The 18,496-nt window shown below is 36.1% G+C and overlaps 1 protein-coding gene across 1 annotated transcript in view; it reads right to left on the reverse strand.

Annotated features, from left to right (window-relative positions):
* The window catches only part of LOC150092652 (vesicle transport protein GOT1B-like), a 59,373-nt gene that overhangs the window by 1,185 nt on the left and 39,692 nt on the right, over nt 1-18,496 (reverse strand). The window lies entirely within an intron of this gene.

Raw genomic sequence — 18,496 nt, forward strand, 5'->3', positions numbered from 1 at the left:
ATGTTATCTGCAAAATTGCAAATTGTTTATTTTTGTACCTTGAACTGAAATTCCCTTTCTGTTATCCTTTATGACATCCACTGTTCTTTCTAGAAACATGATAAAGATGCTTGGGGATATTGGTTCTCCTCATCTCATGCCTCTTGTTGTCTGGAGCCATCTTCCTATTCCTCCACAATTTCTCATAGTAGACTCTGTATTGTCATTGATGTTCTGCAAGACATATCAGGTGTTCCTGTCCACTTTATAAGATTCAAGTACAGTTCATGCCACTTCCTGATCTATACTGCCGAATGCTTCCTGAAAGTCGGCAAAACAGGTATAAACATTTTTATTTTTACATAGAGTTTTCTCAGCAATTAATCTTAACATTAATATCCGGTGCATAGTACTTCCGTCTCTTCTAAATCCTGCTTGCTCATCTTCAGAATTTTTTCTTTCATTAGTTTCCTTATTCTTTCCATTAATTTCATCATAAGCACTTTTCCCACACAACTAGTTTTCCCATATGACTAGTTAGAACTACTGTTCTGTAATTTTTGCAGTCTATTTTGCTTCCTTTTTTGTGAATGGGTATTAGGACTGATCTTGTCCATTTTTGGGTGTTTTTGACTTCATCTTCCAGAATTTCTTCCATTAGTTTCCTTATTCTTTCCATTAATATTATCATAAATACTTTTCCCACATGACTAGTTAGAGCTACTGTTCTGTCCTTTCTTTTATTTCTGTTCTGTCATTTTTGCAGTCTATTTTACTTCCTTTTTTGTGAATGGGTATTAGGACTGATCTTGTCCATTCGTTTGGTGTTTTTGACTTCCTCACATGTCATGTTAAACAACTAATACACTTCGTCTATTATCACTTGCCACCATGTTTCAACATCTTTCCACTGATGTGGCCCATCTCATCATTCCTAGGGCTTTTATGGATTTTCAGATGTTTTACTGCCTTTACAACCTCATCCACTCAGTATCTCTCTTTCTCCCTCTGTGCTTGGTGGCCTTAATTCATCAATTAATTTCTTATGGACCGCAACATCTCCCTGTGTATTATATAACTCTGAGCAGTATCTTGTCTGTCTCTCTCCTATTTCTTTAGTGTTCATCAAGATTTCATCATTTTCATTTTTTATGGTTCACTGCTTTGGACTCCATTTCTTATTGATGTTTCTGATCATTTTATATATTTCTCACATTCTATATTCAAGTATTTATTGATATCTTCACACTGTTCCTCTAGCCATTTTGATTTCTCTCTCTCTCTAACTGCCTTCTTCTTCATTGCATTTTACTCTATACTGTTCTTCCAATTATCTTTAATGTCTCTTATGAGATCCACTACTTCTTTAGCTTTTGTTTCTGTTTTTAGTTTTTTTTTTTTTTTTTAATTGCAGACACCACTTTGTTGTTTCCATTCTCCAATTCTTTATCCATAATGAATTTCAATTCTTCCTCGAGCAATTTCTCTGTAATTTCTTCACTCAGTGTCTTCATATTTCTCTGACTCTGAAACTACGCCTTCACTTGGCCCTTGAGTTTGAACTTGATATTGGTAATCACTAAGCTATGATCCAATTCCATGTCTGCTCCTTGAAATGTTTGACAGTACTGAACTGATGTGGCCCATCTCTTGCTTATGAGTATCATGTCTAGTATGTTCTTAGTTCTTTTATCTGGTGACCGCCATGTTCACTTCCATCAAATTACCTTCTTCAAGGCAAATCAAACATTCTTTCTCCTCTTTCATTTGGTTTCTCCATATCCATATCTGCCCATTATTCTTTCCCATCCTTCATTATCCTTTCCAATCTTTGCATTTCAATCTTCTCCAATTAGAATATATTTCTTTGGTACTGATTTCAAAGGTTATTTCTAAGTTGCTATAGAATAACTATTTCTTCTTCAGTACTTTCTGAAGTGGGTGTGAATAGATCTGAACCAGTGTGATGTTAAATGGTCTTACTGCAAATTTTACCATCACTATTTTTCCATTTACTGGTTTGTAGCTTAATAATGCTTCTCATCCTCTTTTATTGAGAAGAAATCCACCCCTGCCTCATGCTGAACTGATAAATCTGAGCAATCTCTTTTTTCTCTCTCTCTCTCTCCTATTTCTTTAGTGTTTGTCAAGATTTCATCATTTTAATTTTTTATGATTCTCTGCTTTGAACTCAATCTCTTGTTGATGTTTCTGATCATTTTATATATTTCTCTTGTTCTATAATCAAGATTTACCATATTTACTCAAATATAACTCGCACTCGCGTATATCTCACACGACTGATTTTACTTTACAAAAAAAGAAATTTAAAAGTTTTGTACATACCTCATACATGAAAAAAGTTTAAAACTTTCAGAAGTAGATAGTGAATGTCGTTATGGCAGTTTCAGATATTTTGAAATTCAGTCAAAGAGAATCAGCATTTCAACTCAACAATCATTGGCTTGCCTTTGTTGTTGGGTCACGCAATCTTTTGTTAATACCACACCATTTATGCATAGAGATGGAAGCAACCAGTAGAGGAAATGTGGGAGTGAGAGCATTGACTTCTACTCGATCTTGGATTACGCATGGGTGGATTAAGATTAAGAGACCATCATTAGAACTGTTGTGCAACTGGATTTTGAGAGCATGGGACATGATTTTTCCAGAAATAATTAATTCAACTGCAGAAGCATTGTCGCTAAAGATTCAAATATATCACAAGATGAAGGTGAGCAGCTGATCGCATAAATAACGTTGATAATTAAAATTTAAATGCATTCATTTTATAAATAATGCAAACAATTATGAATTATAATGAATACTGAGAATTATAAACAAATTATAAACATCAATTGAATTTTTTCCTGAAAAATTTTAGTTTCAGAAAATTCCCCGCACATATCTTGCACCACGATTTTAACTTTAATTTTTGGGAAAAAAAGTGCGAGTTATATTCAAGTAAATACGGTATTGATATCTTCCCACTGTTCACTCTAGTCATTTTGATTTGTCTCTCCTAAGCCTTTGTCTTCTTCTTTACTGCATTTTACTCTATACTGTTCTTCCAATTATCTTCAATGTCTCCTGTGAGCTCCACCTCTTCTTTAGCTTTTGTCTCTGGGACTGTTTGTTCAACTGCTTTTTTTTTTTTTATTGTAGACACCACCTTGTTGTTTCTATTCTCCAATTCCTTATCTATAATGGATTTCAGTTCTTCCTTGAACACTTGCCCTGTAATTTCCTTACTCAGTGTCTTCATATCTCTCTGACTTTGAAACTGTGCCTTCACTTGAGTTTCAACTTGATATTGTCAATTACTAAGCTATGATCCAATTCCATGTTTGCTCCTTAAAATGTTTGACACTTCTGAAGTGATGCGGCCTATCTCTTGCTTATGAGTATCATGTCTAGCATGTTCTTAGTTCTTCCATCTGGTGACTGCCATATCCACTTCCTGAAGACTTATTTGCTGGAATTGTGTATTGCAAATTACCATGTGATGCTTCAAGGAAAATTCAAGCATTCTTTCTCCTCTTTCATTGGTTTCTCCATATCCATATTTGTCCATACTACTGCCAGACCAGATGATTCTTCCACCTTTCATCTCATCTGACTCTGTATGGAGCATCTCTGCTAATCTAAGGCTGTCACATCAATATCACGCCATCTCCTTGCAAAGTAAATCTAGCTTTCCAGGAGCCCATAAAGTATAGACATTTCATGTTCCTACTGATGGCTTGTCTCTTGCTAGTTTAAATTTTATTGCACTTCTTTTGGTAGCTAACTTGTCGATTCAACCCTGATCGCTCAGTTGGGTACGTGGACCTTGTTTATCAGGGCAATGTCTGAGATGGCATGTCATACTTTTCCTTAGTGTACTGATCCTCTAGGATTAAAACAACTATAGCTTTTTAGTACAGTAAGTAAACAACATACAAAGGAAACACATTTCTTTAGTAATCCTCTCTAGGATTAAATAACTATCGGCTATCTTAATACAATCAATTCCAATTAAGGAATCTTCTCTCACTCTAGTTACAAAGTTAACTCTTTACAAAATAAGGAACAAATCCCATTCCAGAAAGTTAACTATGAAGATAATACACATCAGAGTAAACTGACTGCCTTATGGTTCTCTAAATACAATCTTCATTACATGTATTCTGTAATACATACACTAAGAATACTGTTTAGTGAAAAAACAACACAACTTTCCACTTGAGATAAAATGTTCTGTCTTAATTCCACCTGTTGACATAAACAAACACAGGGTTATAATAAATAAACAGTACACATGCCTTCTACTGGAACTTGCTATCTCCAACTCAGAGCTACTTTTATTTCTATACAACAAAAACTATATTCGAGGCCTTCTAGATTATCTTCTGCTGGTTGTACATCATTTGAAAGATATTAATACTTGCAGATAAATCCACTGATCTCTGTATATGTTCATATAGTCCTTTTTTCAAAAATGTTATCTTGTATCCACTGTGTTATATCGCCATGAGCTTCTTTCTCTCACACATGTATAGGTGTGTAAGAGAGAGAAAGCTATGTATACTGCCAACTTCACATGTTTGTCTTTTGTGTTGCCATTACACAGTGATGTTGAAATGTGAATACCTCACAAACAGAAACCAAAGTTACAATTCATTTTAACAACTTTTTTACAAAATGAATTATATAAGATTAATTCTTTATGGAGACAAAGACAAGTGAATTTAATTACAACATTAAAGTATATTCTGCAATGGATTATTAAAAAACTATTGCATTATAGTAAATAGAGGTGGAGGGGAGGGGCATAATGCATATGATTAAACCTTATCTCTTTACAATTCTTTTTATTAAGATTGTTTAACTATATATAAGTCACTAATAAAAAAGTAATAATGTGATGTATGTGAATGAAATTCATCAGATACTCCATATTTTCATATTTCAGTCAGCAGTAAAAATGTCTTTTAAATGGAAAGATATGATAAATCTACTCTAATACACAAGAAACCTTTATAAAAAGTTTTCATTTTAAGGTAAGTACAGTGGTCTCATATAGAAATGGTTAATATGATTAATTTGCCACAATTAGGTACCCTTACACTAAATGGTAGTCAATCATTTGTTATAATACCTTCAGCATCCTATAGTATTTCTAATCATACAACCTAAAATCGCACAATGTCAGTTATGAGGATCAACTGAGGGAATGTGAACTGCAGAGTTTGGTGGATAGAAGAAGGAGAGGTGATGTGATCAAGACTTTTAAACTGTTGAGAAGCAGTTGCAGGGTAGACACTGGGGAGTTCTTTCACTTGGTGGAACAGTGGGAAGGAGTGATGACAAGGGGCCATCCTTGGAAGTTATGAAAAGAAGCCGTCAGCTAGAGGGTGAGGAGTGGTTTCTTTGCATGGAGGGTGGTTGAACTGTGGAATGCATTGCCTGAGAGAGTGGTTAGAGCAAGAACAGTCAATGAGTTCAAGGAGTGGTATGATAAACTTTGTGTTTCTTAAGCACGACCTCCCACGATGAGTCTTTTGACTCCATGGAGGCCTGGATGATGATGATAATAATAAAAAACAAATAAATAAATAAGCAAACAAACAAATAATTAATAATAATAATAGAGAAAAGCCCCAATATTCAACTATTTCCATGAATAGAAATGCATCTTGAAGTCCAGTATTAGAAATGGTTTTTCGATCAGGTTGCATGTTATAACTATTGATGATGTATAAACATAAATGTTGTATGTCACCAATCACAAGCATCCAGACCTTGTTACTACAATAACTAGTATACATCTTGGTCCAAACTACACTCCATATGATTCCTTTGACATCAAAGGTGACAAAGTCTATTTGTACAATCTAATATTCCCTGAAAGAGAATTCCAAAGCTAGAGACCTTTCTCTTTGATCATCTCTGGCTTAGGTTTGTTTCTTTTCCCATTCTGTAACAAGCATGATTTATTTGCTGTCTTTCCTACTTTCCAAATTCTGAAAATTACTCTGAGCTCTGTTACTTCCTATGCTTTAATTTTTTGCTTACTTACCAGTTACTCAAATAGAAGTCATCTTTCTTGAAAATTAATATCTTTGATTTCAACTTTCTTCATTTTCCCAATTCTACTGAACAAACTAGAAGAGATACTGAAATATTTGCCATAAGTAATAACTAATAAAAATTATCCATTCATCAACCCGAATATAATATAACTGTTTCCTAACATTCATAATCCTTTCTTAACAAGTTTTCTTTCCACGTATACTGTAAAGATAACCAATACTTTTAGTAACTCAAACTATAACTTTGTATATGTCACTCCTACAGAACCTCCTTCCTTCACAAAATCTTCAATATCATGTCCTGTGGCATTACAATAGTAGCATTTATAACGTCTATAAATGCAACTGATCCTTTCCATGGTCAGGCTATGATTTCCACTCTCTCAATCCAAACATAAAATCTCATCAAGTTACAGAAATTATTCTTGCAGGAATAGCAGCCTTCAATTCTCAGTCCATTAAAAATTCCTATCCCATTATCCACACCTTAGTTTTCCAAATGTATACCAAAGCTGTTGATGAAAAAAAATAAATAAATAAAATAAATAACATAAAAATCAGCATATTCCAAGAATTATTATTATTATTATTATTACTGGCAACTTTAAGGAGTCCTTAGACTCACTGAGGGAGAGGCCCTAAACATCATGTCAAGAACTATCCAACATTTGCACGGTATCTATTATACTTTGCTTTGAATTCATTCACAGTCATGGCACCTACAATAGACTCTGGCAACCTATTCCACTTATTTCACTACTCTCCAAGCAAAACACCTAGTTCTAACACCATTACTAACCACACTCTTATTCAGTTTCCATGGATGGCTCCTAGTTTTCACACCTGTTTTCTGAAAAATTTCATCTGAATTAATCTTGTAAAAACCCTTCAGTAATTTGTATGTCTCAATCATATCACCCCTTTTCTGCCTATCAACCAGTTTCTGGAACCTACAAATCTTCAACCTCTTCTCATAAGGTTCATTCTATAGATCTGCTACCATCTTGGTCACTCATCTCTGGAGCCTCTCTTCTTCAGCAAAAAACCATAGCATCCAGGTCTATGTGTAGTAGTCAAGATGGGAGGTCTTATCAAGGTTTGATAAAGAGGAACGATAACCTGCTTGTTTCTGCTCGTCAAAGTATTCTTCAGTAACCAAGTGATCTGATGAGCTGCTTTAGCCACTTTTGCTATGTGCCCCCCCAACTTTAATTCCCTATCCACCAACACTCCCAAGTCTCTGGCTTTGTCAATTTTCTGGAGTACAGTTCCACCAATGTGGTATACAGCTGGTAATATTTTCAACCCGAAATACATAACCTTACACCTTGCCACAATAAAGTGACATCCATTCTCCTTTGCTCATTTGCCCAGTCTGCCAATCTATCCAAATCATTCTTTAAAATTTTGACATCATCTGTATTAACTATTGCGCTACTCAACTTTGCATCATCGGCAAATAACTGAACAGTTCCTCTCAGATTGTTTCCTATATCGTTAATGAACAAATTAAATAGTAGTGGTCCAAGAACAGAACCCTGCATCACGCCACTAGTCATAAACTTTGGTCTCTATTCCTGAATAAACTACTCTCTGATATCTCTCCATCATCCACCCTCCTATCCATCTCACCAATCCTATATTCATCCCTAAGTAGTGCTGCAGTTTACTGATAAAATACCATGTGGTATCCTGTCAAAGGCCTTTGCAAAGTCATTTGCAGTATCACTGCAAATGACTTTGTCAGCAACTCAGCTGTCACTGTATTATAAAACTTGAGCAAGTTACTGAGGTATGACCTACCTTCACAAAACCATGCTGCTCCCATACAGTATCCCATTTCCATCTATCCATTCTTGTACTTTGCTCTTGACCAACTTGTCTAATACCATGACAACAACTCCTGATATGCTGATCGGTCAGTAATTTGCTACATTAAGATAAAATCTCCAGCTTCATTTTTAGTCTACACTGAAGCAAGCAACAATTGCAAAACCATCACCACCAATATAAATCTGACCTTTGAAAGGGTCAAATGGAGGAACCTGTGTCTTGTACAAATATCAACTTCTGCTTATCTGTGCTTCCATCCCCCCCCCCCTCTCTCTCTCTCTCTCACGAGGATGACATCATTATACCCAGGGATCAATAATTTGTTTGCCCATTCATCCCATGGTTAGTAGATTTTGCCAGCTGGCAAGTGGCTGCAGACTGTACAAAATATATTTCTTATATAATAAAAAAAAATTGCTTTCTAAATGAAATCCTGTTAGTAACGTTAAGAAAAATATGCATAATATAAAGGGTCATTCTAGTAACAAAATTAATGTAACAATTTATGAGTGTGTGTGTGTGGGGGGGGGGGGGTCTGGAAAGTTCTGATAAACACCTAGAACAAAAATAAAGCAACTGATATAACCATAAGAAAGAACACACAGGATATAAGAACATAAGTTAGTTTCATAACTCTGCTATAGTATGCCCACAGATTCGAGACCTTTGACACTTCTGCACATGTCAAGGAGGAGGAGAATCCATTACGATAATAGGGTAATCAGTCCGTATTGTGGGATGAGTTATTTATTATTACACGTCAGAAAATTAACTTCTCTTTTATGATCATTGTAGTTAACTATGTTACTTATATAACTGTTGGAAAATTTTACCTATAAAGCATGTGATTTTGCGTGTCGATGACCAATTCATACGTCCTTCATTTCTTTCTCCCCTTCAGCATGAATCGACTATTCTTGGCAAGACGCCAGACAGAGATCTACAAACTGTGGGCGAACTATACCAGTATGTTCTTTCTTGTGGCTATATCAGCTGCTTTAATATCATTTTTGTTCCAGGTGTTCTTTCCATCAGAACTTTCCAGACCCCCCCCACACACACACTCATATTTTCAAAAAAAGAAATCAATACTGTATTTACTATTCTTTCTATTATTTACTGACTTTTCTTTATTTGGAATAGTTCTCACGTGCACACGGGCAGGAAGGCAAACACAACCTGAATATGAAAGTGGGCTCCTACAGTTCTAACTGGTGCACTCCATAGGTGTAGTGATGGAATCTTGCTGAAGATCAAGATAATGATCTCCTAGATTTTTGGTAAAGTAAGGCAGATGAATTTGTCAGATTTAGCAAATGTTGTAATGCTGTGGTGGATTTTGAAACAGTATTCCAATTTATAAACAGTTCTGCTTCTTTATAAAAGGGAGATTTTGTTCTGCTAGATCTGGTGATTCATATCCATGGCTTGGTCTGCTACTCCAGAACAGCTATAGTGCAGATAATGACCATAGTTTCCGTATTCCTTTGAACAAACAAGAGCAATATCTATCTGAAGGAACACAGAAATGTTGTCCATTACCTGCACTATGGCCCTTCTGGAATAGCAGACCATGTTATGGATATCAATCACCAGATCCAATGGAACAAAACCTCCCTTTTATACAGAAGTAGATATAAATAAATAAATAAATAGAGAGAGAGAGATACTAGACTCTGCTACAACATTACAAACATTCAGCAAATCTAAAATTTGGCAGCCTCACTTTACCAAAAATCTGAGAGAATGTTATCTTGAGACCTTCAGCAAGATTCCCTCACCACATCCATAGAGGGTGCTAGTTAGGCATGTAGGATCCTGCCTTTCATACTTGGTCTGTGTTTGTCTTCATGCTGGTGTGAGTGTATGTGCATGTTTAGTTCATCTTTGTACCCATGAAGATAATTTGGTGACCAAGGCAAAATATTTTCTAATTTATTAGCTAAATAAATTTAGCTAGTAATTATTATCTCTAGATGTATGAGTTTTCTCCACTGAACATCAACATGACATCTACCATATCACAGACAGTGCATTACATACCTTGTGTGATTTTTTTTATTAGAAAGACATCAGAACAATTGTGAATTAACTAGATACCAAAAAAGTGTTGACTAACATCCATCCTACACAATCTCTACAGACTTTTACATTGCTGATGCCTATGTATCAGCATAGAAGCAAGCCTATGTTCAGTCCATTTCAAAAAAGCTGATTAAAAGTGTACTATCAAGCTACTGATTCCTTGTCTTCACCTTAGTTGTCTATAAATTAAGTTCTTCATCACTTACAGTGCCACCAAATAGTATGGATTCCACCGCTCTAGATCTGAAGCACTTCTCCAAGCTACATCACTCACCTCCAGATATGTGCCATAACAAGGTGCTATTGCCCACTGTTTCCAGGGCATTCAATTGAGTCTGGCATAAACACTTCCTCAGCCAAATGTTACCTTTTGGTCTATCTTTTCACTATAATTTGATAGCCAGTTTTCTCTCTAGTTCTTTACTGCATGACATGGTGGACATGTTATGCTGACTTCTCTTCTCATGCGGGTGATCTTTTCTCACTGACTTTAAATCTTATCTGCAGTTCTGCTGATGAAAGAACATGCCATTTATCATACTGATCTGACAAACCTTGCAGGTGCTCAAATAGCACAAGCCTCATGATATTCTACAGCCAACATCTACATTGACCTCCATACCATTCTTTAATATAGTCCCTTTCAATGCTACCAAAAGATAGTGTTGTCTTCTTCCTTGCAAAAAAAAAAAAAGATTTCAATTCACCTCTCTCTACCTTAGATAATACTCAGAATACCAAAGAGGATCATATCTCTCTTCTTGGACTGACAATTACCTAATCTTTCCTAGAACAACATGTCACATCCACAGTTTTCTATGCCTCCAAAAAATTTATGTCCTTTTTTCTGCTTTTCTTTTCACCTGTTAGGAACTAACTCTGTGCAAATCCTGAATCATTTTTGGGGTGGTGGTGGACCAAAAATCTCCCTAAAAATTCTTGATGCTGTCTACAAGAGGACAGGTTAGCTAACTGATTCTTCCTCTCTCACAGACTCTCTACCACTATCTCAAAAACAGTCTGTTCTGCCTTATCTACAGATATGTTCATATTTGTTGTTCCACTGATTCATCTCATATTGAGGTGGTAGGGTTTTTCATCCTGAAAAACAAAGTGGGCAGAAAGACACATGCGATTAACAGATATTAACATTCCACCCTCATAGCCTTAGTTCTTCAGCCACAACTCCAAACAGCCCAGTGACCTCTTATCCATAATTTCTTCAATTGTTGCCAAGTCTGTAATAACACAGGCAGTGACTGCTAATTTGGATTTCATAATCCAAATTCAAAGCACAGGCTTCTTCTCTTCTTTAATTTCATCAATTTCTGTTCTAAAAACAGAATTCACGTGTACCTAAGAGCTATTCAAATAGGTTATTCCAACTATTCAAAAATAATACAGATTCCTTTTCTTTTAATCACTTTCCACTATTTACTTTTATTTTTATTATTTTTTTTTTTTTATGGAGAACCCATCTACAAGAGGTTGGTCAACCTATAATACACTAGTACCATGGATGGGCAAGAAGGAACTTGTTCATATTTGATTTGAAGAGCTGTGAGCTGTATTCCTTGGGAGACCCATATAGAAAGCTATTCGAGAGGTACCAGTGGAAGAGATGAATAAAGAGGAGTTTCTATTTGAATTGCGAGACAGTGTTGATTGGCTACTGCACATGTTTGGATAGATCTGAGAAAGAGAAGGGAAATAACTGATGTCAACTGTGATGAACAGTGGCCACAGAAGTATTTATAGAAGTGAGCAGCAGAAAGTGAAGGCTAATGTGAAAGTGAGTAAAGTGTAGTTGGGAAAGTGGGATCATTGATTAATCTAATTGACCTTTTCTGTACAGAATCCAGTATTCTTAGGAACTTTTAGGGTAACACCCCAGGCATGAGAGAAATATACAATGGTGAGATGGATTTGTGATTTGTATAGGGTTAGGAGGAGTTTGGAGTTAAAGTAATGCTGAGAGCTAAAGAGAATACATAATTTGTAATACAAACATATTACAATATATGCAATATGTTTGTGGCAAGCGTATTGAGATTTGAGCTTAGAGTTATCCCAAGGATAAATCTCATTTTGAATAGAGATTTGGGTGCTGTCAAAAGTAAGAATGAAAAAAAAAAAAAAGGTTTTTTTTTGTGGGAAATAAAGCAGAGCTATGTTTTGCTAGCACTGAAGGTGAAAAGGTTATCTAAACTCCACTGATGAATGTCTTAGAATTTAAGATAGTAGAGGTCAAGGATTTACAGGTCGTGGTGATTTTTATGCTGCAAGGTTTGTCAAATGAAAAGGAGGAGTGCAACATGCTGTCATCAGCAAAAACTGTGTATGAGATTAGCATTCAGCTGAAGTAGATGGTTCATTATTATTATTATTATCCGGGCCTCCATGGAATCAAAAGACTCATTGTGGGAGGTCGTTTTTAGGAAACACAAAGTTTATCATGCCACTTCTTGAACCCATTGACCGGTTCTGCTCTAACCACTCTCTCAGGCAATGCATTCCACGGTTCACACTCTCCATGCAAAGAAACCACTCCTCACCCTCTTGCTCACAGCCTCCTTTTGTAACTTCCAGGGATGGCCCCCTTGTCATTCGGTTTTGTTACTGCACTTGGCCCCAGAGGGCCAATTTCCGTGTCCGGGTTTGGGAATATTAACCCGATTCCCTCTGAAAGAACAGAGCCCTGTGAGAACTCAGCATTAGTTGTATAGTTAAAAGATAAGGAGCCATCCACCATCAATCAAAGTGAAAGTCCAGTCAGAAATCTGTCAACCCAACTTGAGCTGGGAGAAATTGGATGGTAGTTTAAAGGTAAAGATTCATCACTTTTCATGGGAATATGTTGTATGTGAGCAAATTTCCAGACTGAAGGATAGATAAAAAGGCGACATAGAGTGGGAGTCAACTCTGGAGAACAATCAGAGGGATGCATTCAGAGCCAGGAGAACTTTTGGTATCCAACATGGACAAAATTTTTCTGATCTCTTCTAAAAAGGATTAAATTAAGCATTAAGTGTTTGGAATGGTTGGAGGACATTTATCGTGATCAGCCATACAAGAATTGGAAAAGCAGTTAGGAAGCGAGGAAGTTACGTTTTCTGTAGTTAGGCCTGGCTTTTGGCCATAATTCTAGTTTCCTGCTTTTAGCTTCCTAAAAGCAGGAAACTTGGACCTAAAAGCTTTTAGCTCCAAATTGTTTGGAAAGCAGTTTGGGTTGTCTAGAATGCAGGCAGGCATGTGAACAATTTGTTTAAGATCATTGGTGATTACACTGCTGCTGGTGTTGCAAACATTGAAGTCTCCAAGGAAGATGACTTTACTGTTAGGAAAGTTGGATTGAAGAAAATAAATATTTAGGGAAAGAAAATCAACGTTAAGAATGGTTTTTGGCATTAGACGAGTGGTAGAGACAGCAGATGACTTACACAGAATGGTTGGAGTGATTTTCAGTCAAAAGAGGTCAAAATTAGGAGATTCTAGATGATACTTTTTGGCAAGGTATACTGGTGTGAAAACATATGCACAAACCCTACCACTGAGGTGAAAGGAGTAAAAGAGTGTGAAAGTTTGAATTTGAAGGTTGAGGTTTGAATTTCTATCAAGAAAAGCAGGTAAGGTTTTGTAGACTGGAAGTGGAAGTAAACATCATTAAGGTTGAAACTGAAACCATGTATATTTATGAAAGGAATTTGGAAAGTTTTGTGAAATTTGCTGTTGATCACATGGGTGCCACACATTCCCTATGCAGTGTGTCTGATGAAGCTAAGGTTTATACATGCTGATTATTAGTATCATTTGACTTTTGCACTAGTATTTGTTTTTATTTTATTATTTTTTTTTTATAGTTGATTGTCCATACACTGTCTCTACTTTGATGTTTTTCCCCCAGTTCTTGTTGCAGTTACTGACCTTGTTCCTACTGCATGTATATAAGATCTGGCTGGGGTGGTCATATATGTCATGGTGGGGGGGTCATTGTGACTTGTTATTCATGGCCGATATGATACAGATCTCCTCACAGAGGTATCACGGGTCACTTTTACCAAGTGCAGGAAGTTCGTTCTATCTCACTGTGTATTTTAAGCCCAAAGCAGTGATACCTGAACAATTTAGTGTCACATCTGTTTCTGAATAATGGAATTATACTTTTTATTTTATGCCCCAATCATATCTTGAATGGATGATGCAATGAGGTTGCCAAGTTTGCTGGTATTTACAGCAGTAGGCATGTTATTATCAAGATGATGATGATCGTGAATTACCTTGAGCTTTCTTTCTGTTGTTAATTTTCCAGAAGAAAGGTTATCGAGCATGATAACTATTTCAGGCTGTCTATGCAATCTATATGAGGTTTAGGAACTGTTTAATGGAAGAAAGAAAGAGGACAAAAAAAAATGGCGATTGTTCAGAAGTTTGAGTGCTGATTCATTATCTTGGTGCTCAGTTGGCATGAGTCCACTGGCAATAAAACTTGCATAGGCTCTCTTTTTCTTTTCTATAATGTCCAGTTTGCAGCTTCAGCACTTCAAAGCTTCAAGTGGCCTGGTCTGTAGAGATTCAACGTCTTCTGCCATCATTCAGTTTTGTTGCTGCCATCTTTGCTTCATGCCCTGCATATTTATTGAAAGGTTTTTCCACTTGGTTATAAATTAAGGATGCCAAGAAATTACATTCTTGGTTTAATAATTTATTCAAGTGTAAGCAAACAAAGTTTGCACCTGAAGTAATTTCAGGACTGGGCAACTTGTATACAGAAGCTAGTGACTTCACATCACTTGCTTTAGTATTCCATAATGCAAAGCATCTATCCTTATGGACATGTATAATGCTATGCATTATAGGAAGGGTCACTACCCAGACCTTTATTGAGGTCTCATCAGTGGAAGCCAGACTTGAAGTAATGCAGAAGTCATATTTCCATATGCGAGGAGCTAAAAGGTGTCACACTCATATTAAAATATTCTGGATTATAGATATGTGCTGGAAGTTTTCCCACTTGGTTATACTATAAATTAAAGATGCCAAGAAATTATATTCTTGGTTTAATCCCTAATTCAAGTGCAAGCAGACAATGATTGCACCTGAAGTAATTTCTGTACTGGACAACTCCTATATAGAAGCTAATGACTTCACATCAGTTGCCTTAGTATCCTATAATGCAAAGCACATATCCTTATGGACAAGTATAATGCTATGCATTATGGGATACTATAATGCATAATATCTTTTGGCTACTTGCATATGAAAATATGACTTCTGCATAATATTCTGTGTTATATGACTTCTGAACTTTGGTATCACTTTCGGGTCTAGCTCCAACTGATGAGACCTCAATAAAGGTTGAAACCAGTCTAGGCAGTGGCCCTTCCCATAATGCGTATCATTATATATGTCCATAAGGATATGTGCTTTGCATTATGGGACTAAGGCAAGTGATGTGAAGTCATTAGCTTCTATATACGAGTTGCCAGTCCTGAAATTTGGAATAAAGAGAGGTAATCAGGCTTTCTGTTCTCTCTCATGAGTGCTCAGTTCAAAAGATATTCATTGGAAGACTAAAGTAAAAATATAAAGATTGATAATTTGTTACATATGGATATGAAATCTGGATATTTATGACAAAAGTGGAGAATCTGATTTCAGCTTTTGAAAGGAAAATCCTTAGAAAAACATTTGGACAAGTGAATGACAATTGTTTTTGGAGAATCAGATACAGATACAACCATGAATATTAACTTTATAAAGAACCCATACTATCCAGTGTAATTGAGTTCAAAAAGTTGCAGTGGGCAGGACATGTTTTTCATATGGAAAATGATAGTATTCTTATGAAGACAATCAACTGTAAAATTATTGGTAAAAGATCAGAAGAGAAACCTAGAACAAGATGGATAGACACCATTAGTCAAGATAGCAACATTATACTGCAATGTCCAAACTGGAGAAGTAAAGTTTTTGGACATACAGGGTTGGAGGCAATAAATCTAGGCCAAGGTTCAATTTGGGCTGTAGTCATATGAAAAAGAAGAAGCAGCATATTCTTATTATCAAAATGTTTTGAAGTGATATTAATATTTCCACAATGGCTTGATGGTTAATGAAACTATATCAAAATTTAATCAGACCATTTGTGGTGCAAAAGTAGGCAAAGCAAAAGCATGTCTAGAATATCATCATCATCATCAACTTCCTGCCATGTACCCTCAAGGGGTGTACAGGATATGACAGTACTACATGAAAAAATTACATCATTACTAACTTCCTATCTACAATTTTCCTCCAAATCAGTCTGTTACTTGTCAAGACTCCAACATTATCAGATCTTATATTTCTATCGTCTAAGGCACTTTGTACCGTATCAATCCACCTATATCTTGGTCTTCCTCTGGGTCATTTTCCTGCCAACCTGGCAGAGAACACTTGTTTTGCTAATCTTTCCTCTCCCATTCTATTTAAGTGACCATACCACCTGAGATTAGCTCTGCTAACGCATTCCTGGATGCTGACAATGTCAAGTTCTTTCCTAATATCCTCATTTTTAATATGATATTGCCATTGATGCCATCTGTTCACGCCTCTAATCTTTCTCAGGACTCTCATATCTGCGGTCTCTAGTCTTTGGTCAAGTGTTTTACTTCTGACCCAGCTCTCAGATCCACAAGTTAAAATTGGTTTGAACACAGTCTTGTATACAGCTAATTTAGTGTTCCGACTAATTTCTTTCTTATTCCATATGCATTTATTCAATTGACTTCCCACGATACCAGCTTTGCTGATTCTGTTGTCTATTTCTATATTTAGTTTACCATCTTCAGTAAAAATTGTGCCTAAGTAGCTGAAATGTTTTACTTGTTCCACAGGTTCTCCATTCACAACACAGTTGACATTTTCAATGATTCTGCCTATTTTCATTGTCTTTGTCTTTTTATTGCTGACCTTCATACCATATCTATTACAACAGCTATTCAATTTAGTCAGAGAATCTTGCAGACTTGTAGCGGATTTATTTAGAAGTATAACATCATCCACATAAAGCAAAGAGCTGACATTAACATCTCCAATTTTGATATCAGGTTTAATACCACATTCCTTCATAATGTGATCCATATAGATAATGAATAACAGAGGGGATAATGTACATCCTTGTCTCACACCAGATTTAACATTAAACCATCTTCCTGTACTTCCTTCAATTCTAACTGTTGACTCACAACTCAAATAAAGACTAAGTATTGCTTGATATAATGCCCCATTGACACCATATAACTACAGCGTATTGAATAGCTTCTCTCTTGGCACCTTGTCATATGCCTTTTCCAAATCGACAAAACTTAAATACAGATCTTTGTTATATTCCCATGCTTTCTCGACTATTTGTCGTAAAGTGAAGATCTGATCTTGACAGCCTCTATTTGGCCTGAATCCAGCTTGTTCTTCACCAAGCTTTTCTTCCACAATTCTTCTCAACCGTTTCTCAAGTATACTTGCGAAGATCTTGCCAGGAACACTCAGTAGGGAAATACCTCTGTAATTCTCACATTCAGTTTTATTTCCCTTTTTATATATGGGTACTATGAGAGCTCCACTCCAATCATTGGGAATTCGTCCCTCTGTCCAGGCTTTCTGAACTATGCAGTGCAGCCACTGTAAGACTCTTATACCACCATACTTCAGCATTTCTGGTCGAATATCATCTACTCCTGCAGCCTTTCCACATTTCAAGCCTTTGATGGCTTTTTCTACTTCAAGTATGGATATATATTCCTGACTGCATGCCTGGTCAGTGTTTTTTATCACTGTGCTGTCATCACTGCTTGTTTCATTTAGCAGTTTTTCAAAGTAATTACTCCATACTTCAAGGATATCTTTTTCTCCTGTTTTCATTTCACGTTTATCATCTCTAATTCCTTTTACAGCACTCTTTCCTCCATTCCTAAGCTTCTTCAACAACCTCCAGAATATTTTGCCACCTTCTTGATATTTATTTTCTATATTCTTGCCAAAGTCCTCCCATGACTTTTGTTTAGCTAGTTTTACACACTGTTTAGCTTTCTTACATTTGTCTCTGTATTCTGTAAGAGTAAAAGCTGACTTATTTGCCAGGAACTTTTGATATGCTTTCTTCTTTTCCTTCACTGCCTCTTTAACTTCCTGTGTCCACCAGGGAGTTCTGATTTTTTTATCCTTGCACACAACCTCACCACATGCCTCTCTGGCAGAATCAATCAATGTTTCCTTCAGAGTTTGCCACTGAATCTCCAAGGTTTTATTCCTGTTCTCAAACTCTTTCATTTTCTTTTCAATAATATTTCTGTATTTTAGTCTACAGTTCACATCTGAAAGCTGCTCAACTTTTATTCGCTTTAAAACTTGCTTACATGTTATTCTTTTCAATATGAAATTCAATTTTATCCTGCTCAAGACTAAATAGTGATCACTTCCAATTTCAAATCCTCTGTACACTCTGGTGTACTGCACCAGGGAGAAAACATCACTATCAACAATAACAT

Source organism: Typopeltis vanoorti, chromosome 25 (genome assembly GCF_054136105.1).
Source record: "Typopeltis vanoorti isolate ZY-2024b chromosome 25, IOZ_Tvanoo_1.0, whole genome shotgun sequence".
Lineage (NCBI taxonomy): Eukaryota > Metazoa > Arthropoda > Arachnida > Uropygi > Thelyphonidae > Typopeltis > Typopeltis vanoorti.